We start from the raw sequence: 7,971 nt of genomic DNA on the forward strand, positions 1-7,971 counted from the left end.
GGATGAAAGTTCTTGAAAGAACTCTTTCGCACAGAAAATTACTGAAGTGAGTAAGCGAAAGAGAGTGCAAACTTATTGGTGTAGTTTGTGAAAATGCAAAACAACAATACAGAAATAGAATGATTAATTAGAATAATGACTTTGTTGGCTATTTGCATAATCTGGTTGTACTTCGTCAGCTTTTTTATAAATTTAGAAACCCATTTTAGTTCCTTATATTATGGAGGATTTTAAGAAATACATACAAACACTTAGTTAAAGTTGATGTAAATCACTTCATTTATGTTGGTGTTTAGGCCAGTAGTATAAGTACAACAGTTAAACTATGTAGAAACTTTTCCTTTGAACAACTTTGTAAGTCCTAGCTAGAATTAAGCAACCAATGTGAATTGTCTAGATTCTAAAACTATTTCTATACACGACACTAACCAATGTGAAACACAAAATATTATGGTTAATTTTGGGTAGATAATTGAATAAACAATGTATAGACGAGAACAAACTTCAACAAATATATTATTGCAGAAAATATTTCTATGAAATCAAGGAACACAAAAAGTTAACACTGATTAAGAAACAAGATGGACTAATTTATTTTTCTTTATGTTCTCTTTACAAAGCAGAACAAAGATTTCGAATGATTCTAAAACACAAATATACATTCAGAAAATAAGTAAGTAATGTTGAAGAAATCATTTTTGTAGTAAAACTATTTAAGAAACTGTTAAGATTGAAAAAATAACCGAGCCTTTCGAGTTCTTTAATTCAAGAAACGGGTTGTTGATAGTTGGGACCGATGGTGGAATTCAATACTCAAACGCAGCGGACACAGAGTGAGAAGAGAATTCGAGATTAAGGAGAAAAGAACCGAAGGTGAGAAGAGAAATACTACTAGAATACACCTAGTTGTCCAAGATAGGGGTCCAAGATCGAGAGAATAACTTAGAGTAACAACTTCCATAAGTTTCGATTCTTAACCCAAAAAGTGGGGTGGGCTTCAGCATTTATAGAGGCTGAATTACCCAAGAGTCGGTTACAATTCTGTTACAAAAACTTTAGGGACTTAGTTAACAATCAGTTGTGTGGGAATAGAAAAACAAAATTAAAATGATTATTGTGCTATGAAAACAGAGTTCTCGACCAAGTCTCTAGCCCAAGTGTTTCATAGGACCGTGGATGGTGCACTTTCTTATCCGTGGATCGTAACATCATCTACCCCATCAGAAGTTCGTCGACCCGACGAAGAGAATTTTGTCTTGTTTGCTTCCTTGCTGCTAGCATCTCCGAGCATTGAATGCTTATCACTTATGTATCTTCCCATGTTTGGTCTTCTGTTTGGGCCCCATCCCAATTGATTAACAACTGTTTTTTCATTTTCCCATGCACCATTATGTCTTGTTCACCCATAATTTTGCCGGTCTTGTTTGGTTGTGTACTAAGTTGGGTAATATTTTCAACAGTAGCAGGGGTACCTTGGAATGATTTTAATTGCGAGACATGGAAGACATTGTGTATCCTGTTGTCGGTCTCGAGGTCCAGCTTGTAAGCAACTTCCAAATCCTTTCCAACACTTCAAATGGCCCAAAATACTTTGGTGAGAGCTTGTGGAATAACTTCTGGACCGAACGTTGTCTATATGGCTGTAACTTCACCAATTCCCCGCTACCCACTTGCAATGTGACATATTTTCTCTTCTTGTCCTGCTGCTGCTTCATACGATTCTGGGATCTTTTCAAATGGAATTTTATGAGTTGGAGTGAGGCTTCCCTGGCTGTTAGAGATACATCCACTTCTTCCACTCTCGAGTCTCCTACTACATGTGGTGTGTGGACCGAAGGGGGGTATCCATATATGGCTTCGAAAGGTGTTGTTTGTATTGTTGTATGGAAATTAGTATTATACCACCATTCAGCCAAACGCAACCAGTGTACCCAATCTTTCGGAGTTTGGCCATCCATACAGCGTAGATAAGTGAACAAGCATTTGTTGACTATCTCGGTCTGGTCATCCGTCTGGGGGTGATAGACTGAAGATAAAGCTTGTTTCACTCCTTGTATACTTAAGAATTCCCGCCAGAAGGTACTTAAAAACACTTTGCACCGATCACTGATGATGGTTGTTGGCATTCCGTGGAGCTTGGAAACGTTGTCCACAAATAATTCAGCTACTGTCCGGGCAGAAAAGGAGTGTTACAGACTCATAAAGTGGGTCATTTTCGATAGTTTGTCAACTACCACAAATATAACACTTTTACCTTTTGACTTAGGAAAGCTTTCAATGAAATCCATGGAGACCGTTTCCCAAAATCGATTGGGAATTGCTAAGGGTTGAAGAAGACCCCTATATGCTGAGTTATCAGGTTTATTTTTTAGGCAAACTTCACAGGTTCGAACAAATTCTCTAATATCTTTAAGCATCCCTGGCCAAGAGTAAACAAGTTGTATTTTCTTCTGGGTGATCAGAGTCCCCGAATGCCCCCCTTCTGCTCCCAAGTGCATGGCTGCAATTAAGGTATTTCTGAGATCGTTATTCTTTACCACCACCAGCCGGTCCCTTTTTCTTAACAACCCGTGGTCATATGAGTATTCTGGGTGAGAATCAGCATTAGCAAGAATTTCACGAATGACTTTGGCTAAGTTAGGATCTTCTTCATAGCTTTCCTGAATTTGTTTTTGGACAGTAGTGTGATAGACCAAAATTCCTGCACATTGGACACCTGCTACCCGCCTGGACAAAGTATCTGCCACCAAGTTTTTCTTTTCCCCTTTTATATTGAACAACAAAATCGCATCCCACCAATTTATATAGTCATTTTTCTTGTATTGGGGTTTGAACTCTTTGTTCCAGCAAGTATTTAAGAGCATCATGATCGGTCTTCACGATGAATTGCTTGTACCTAAGGTAAGATCTCCACTTCTCCACCGCAAAGGTCAAGGCCATCAACTCTTTTTCATACATGGATGATGGTAACTTCTCTAGTTCAATCGCCTTGCTTATGAATGAAATGGGTCGACCTTCTTGCATTAATATTGCCCCTATACCAACTCCGCTTTCATCAGTCTCTACTACTAAGGGAATATTGAAATTTGGAAGCGCCAGGACCGGAGGGGAAAGCATACGCTACTTCAACAACAGGAATGCATCTTCAACTTCTTTATTCCATTCAAACTGACCTTTTTTCAACAGGGCCGTGAGGGGTCGTGCTATGGAGCCGTAGACTTTTTTAAATCTTCTATAGTATTCGGTCAAACCAAGGAACCCTTTCAATTACTTAGGAGATTCTGGAACTGGCCATGTACTCATTGCTTCTAACTTCGCTGGATCCGTGGCTACACCATTCTCGTTAAGGATATGGCCAAGATAGAAAATTTGCTTGCACCCAAAATTACATTTTCCCCTGTTGAGGAATAACTCGTTATGTTGCAATAATGAAAGTACCTTATGTAGGTGCTGGATATGTTCCTTTCAGCTCTGGCTATATACTAGGATGTCATCAAAAAATACTAGCACGAACTTCCTTAGGAATGGTTTCAGGGTCGCGTTCATTAGGCTTTGGAAGGAAGATGGTACATTGGTTAGACCGAAGGGCAGCACCAAAAACTCATACATGCCTTTGTGTTGGGTCAAATTATTTTAACTAAGTGTTGAAATAATTTAATCACTGAGATTTTGATGATGAAATAACTCATGAGTTTTGATACAGGTGTATTGAAACAATATTTCATAAGACTTAGATCTAATGAGGGTCATTAGACTGATTTTTGGCATTCAATGCATAGAATTAGACGTACAGTCTAACTCAACGGAGTTAGATGTGTAGTCTAATGAATACACAAAATTAAACGAACAGTCTAACTCATCAAAGTTAGACGTGTAGTCTAATGAATGTAAAGAATTAGATGTACAGACTAACTCATCAGAGTTAGACGTGTAGTCTAATGAATGTAAAGAATTAGACGTACAGTCTAACTCTTCGGAGTTAGACGTGTAGTCTAATGAATGTAAAGAATTAGACGTAAGTCTAATGAATACGGAATTAGACGTACAGTCTAACTCATCGGAGTTAGACGTGTAGTCTAATTGATATTCGGAATTAGACGTACAGTCTAACTCTTCGGAGTTAGACGTGTAGTCTAATGAATGTAAAGAATTAGACGTAAGTCTAATGAATACGGAATTAGACGTAAAGTCTAACTCATCGGAGTTAGACGTGTAGTCTAATATATTTGCAATTAGACGGGTAGTCTAATTGATATTCGGAATTAGACGTACAGTCTAACTCATCGGAGTTAGACGTGTAGTCTAATATATTTGCAATTAGACGGGTAGTCTAAGTTATGCGGAATTAGACGTGCATTCTAACTCAGTGGAGTTAGACGTGCTGTCTAATAGAAAGTGAAAGTTAGACGTGCGTCTAACTCCTTCAGACAACTCTGAGGTAGAACCAGAATTAGACGTGCAGTCTAACTCAGTGGAGTTAGACGTGCGGTATAATGGTTATTGGATAATTAGACGTGTAGTCTAATTAGTGAAAGTTAGACGTGCATCTAATTCCTTCAGACAAGTCTGAGGTAGAACCGGAATTAGACGTGCAGTCTAATGGTTATTGGATAATTAGACGTGTAGTCTAATTAGTGAAATGTGACGTGCGTCTAACTCCTTCAGACAAGTCTAAGGTAGAACCGGAATTAGACGTGCGGTCTAACTTAGTGGAGTTAGACATGCAGTCTAATGGTTATTGAATAATTAGACGTGTGGTCTAATTAGTGAAAGTTAGACGTGCGTCTAACTCCTTCAGACATGTCTGAGGTAGAACCGGAATTAGACGTGCAGTCTAACTTAGTGGAGTTAGACGTGTAGTCTAATGGTTATTGGTTAATTAGACGCGAGTCTAATTCTATTAGACTAGACGATCTAATAGATGTTTTCTATTAGAAGAAGATGTTTTATTTCATTAGACTGATTCTTACAATCCGTCTAACTGAAATACGTCTAATGCTCAGTTTAAGTAGTACGCTTGAATCTAATATTTCACCTACCCACGTGCTATAGCTGTACCCTACTCCTGCTCCACTTTCTAGTGAAGATTAGTACAACAGCTATATGCATTCAATCAAGGAATGTCACGTAAGAGAATTTTCCTCACATTACTTGTTTTGTAGGTACATCCCTGATAGAATATTTGGCGCACTACCAGTGATGTACGACCACGATCCTTGTGCTCAGAACCTGCTGTGTACAAAGGAGGATTTCCAATGGAAGAGTTCCACGTTTCATTCAAAAGATTCGACCGTTAGCTCCTGCTCAGTATTTAACAAATCTCAAGGACAACGGACAAACAACCTTACGAATTAGCCTCATACAACGAACAAGCAATCTGATTTTGCAGAGAGAAACTAATCAATCATCTTTCTTATTGAACTTATATTGTGAAGCTGTTTTCTGATTGTACTGTGTGAATCAAGAGAGAGCTAGAATCAAAACACCTTTAGCTGAGTGATATTCTTCATCTTGTAATTGAACAGAAAGTGTTTTATTCAATAGTGAGCTAAGTGTGTGTGTAAACTGTATTTGATTCGAATTATATTATAGTGAATCCTTCCGGTGGTTGGAAGAAGGGGTGACGTAGGAGAGTTTCTACGAACATCCATAAATAAACTGCTGTGTTCTTCATTTCTGTCATCTTTTCATATTTTATCTTGTGCTTCAAACCCAAGTAAATAATTTCGCCTTGAATCCGTTTCAAGTGTTTACACAAGTTTGCGTAGAATAGAAAGCGAATTAAATCTCTAACAGGATTTCTTTCAAACCGTTTTTCATAAGCCTTCATCCTTAGTCAGACCCCTGTCTCTATCGATCAAGCCGATCCTATCAATTGGTATCAGAGCCCTGTTTCTATTCTCAAGCCTTTCCTGAAATTTGTCAACCATATCCAAAGATGTCAGTGCTACAGCCATTCCAATATTCTCTCGTGAAAACTACATTGTTTGGAAGAAATGAGTTCGTGCTCATCTCTCTTCTCTTCATGATGACATGTGGAGAATTGTCACAGAAGGTCCTATCAAGATTGATAAGGAGAAGGCTGACTGGACCGCTGATGAAAAGAGACAGAACAACCTCAACAACATGGCTCTTGATGTTCTGTACAGATCTCTCGATGACATTATGTTCAACTACATCATCGAATGTGACACTGCCAAAGAGGTCTGGGATAGACATACTCAATTGTGCGGGGGCAACGAGAAAACCAAGGAAAACATGATCATGGTTTCCACTCAACAGTTCGCTAGCTTCAAAATGCGTCCTGATGAAACAATGAACGATTTTGACACCAGATTCAGCAAGATCGTCTCCTCTTTGTCCATCCTAGGAAAGACCTATAGCAACCGGGAGCTTGCTATCAAGGTCATGCGTGCTCTTCCAAGAGAATGGGACATAAAGACTATGGCGATGAGAGAATCCAAAGATCTTAACAAGATCTATCTCTTTGATCTCTTCGCTGACCTCAAGGCCTATGAGTTTGAGCTGAACTGTAGGATGGAAGAAGATCAACCCACGTCCGTTATCATTACCAAGGCGTTAGTGACTACTGAAGAGCTACCAACCGCTCCGGACGTGAAGATGACAGCTCAGTAGCTGAGCAGCGATGCCATATCTCTCTTTGTGAAGAAGTTTGGCGACTTCATGAAGAAGAGCAACTCTAACTCAAACTCTTCAAATTCTAATGATAATAGAAAATATAAAGCTAATGTTACTTGTTTTAACTATGGTATTAAAGGTCATTATGCATCGGAATGCCGGAAGCCAAAGCGTGAAGATGCCAAGAATGATGGAAAAGAGCTGAAGGCTCTTATGGCTGGTGACGGAAAGAACAGAGGCAGCAGCCGTGGCTCTTACTTTTCATCCAGTGATAGTGATGAAAAAGAGGTGGCTTGCTTCATGGCCAGAGAAGATGAAGAAGGAACTCAGGAGACTGAGGTATTTGATTTATCTTCCGAAAGGTTTTCAAGGGAACAACTGGTAACTGCACTAGATGACATGGTCATCGAGTATAGAAAGCTAGCAGAATCTCTAAATGAAACTAAATCTTCATCAGATTTCAATAAACCAAATTTGTCTAAAGGGGAAGAGTCAAATGATTTTGAAAATAAGATTGAAGAGATCTCATCTAAGAATGAGATGCTCAAGGAATAGATTCAAACTCTTTCATCTGAAAACAAAATGCTTAACTATGTTGTCTGTGCATGGACAAGGTCTGGTGATGCTGTCAAATATCAGATCAGCATGTTGAAACCTGCTGGATCTAGATTCGGATTGGGATTTGATAGCAATGACCCTAACCTGTCATGCAAAATGTCAAAACCAAATGACAAACTTAAGCCAATAAGTTTTGTTAAAGGAAGTGTGACTGATATTGAATCTGATCCTATTCATGAAGAAGTTGCTCTCAAAAATGATATAGTTTATGTTCCGCCGACTGTTAGTTGACTTAAGAATAAGCTAGAATAAGTCTGGTAATTTAAAACCTCACTCTAATTCAAGGAGTTTTAAAAGAAAACCTTCTTCAAAAGTGGCAAGCAGGAAGTCATCCGCTAAGTGAAAATCTTATGCATTAATCACAACACAAAATGGGAAATCCATTAGAATAACTCAAATATGGAATCCTAAATGACTAATTAATCGAGGACCCAATTGAGTATGGGTACCAAAATGTGTAAATAGTTTATTTTGTAGGTGATGCAGGAGGATCGCAGGAAGGAAGCTAGAAGAGTACTCCTCTGAGTACACAACTTGGAAGATCTACAATGGCATTTGCCATTCTGGAAGAATAAATGTTTTTATTTGTTAAATATTTTTTTGGTCTTTGGACCACAAAAATTGTTTATAAAACTCTAATGTCCATATTCATAATGAGAGGGAAAAATTACTTTGGAAGTATAGATACTCTCAAGACGAATATCCTTAATCGGT

Source organism: Impatiens glandulifera, chromosome 1 (assembly GCF_907164915.1).
Source record: "Impatiens glandulifera chromosome 1, dImpGla2.1, whole genome shotgun sequence".
NCBI lineage: Eukaryota > Viridiplantae > Streptophyta > Magnoliopsida > Ericales > Balsaminaceae > Impatiens > Impatiens glandulifera.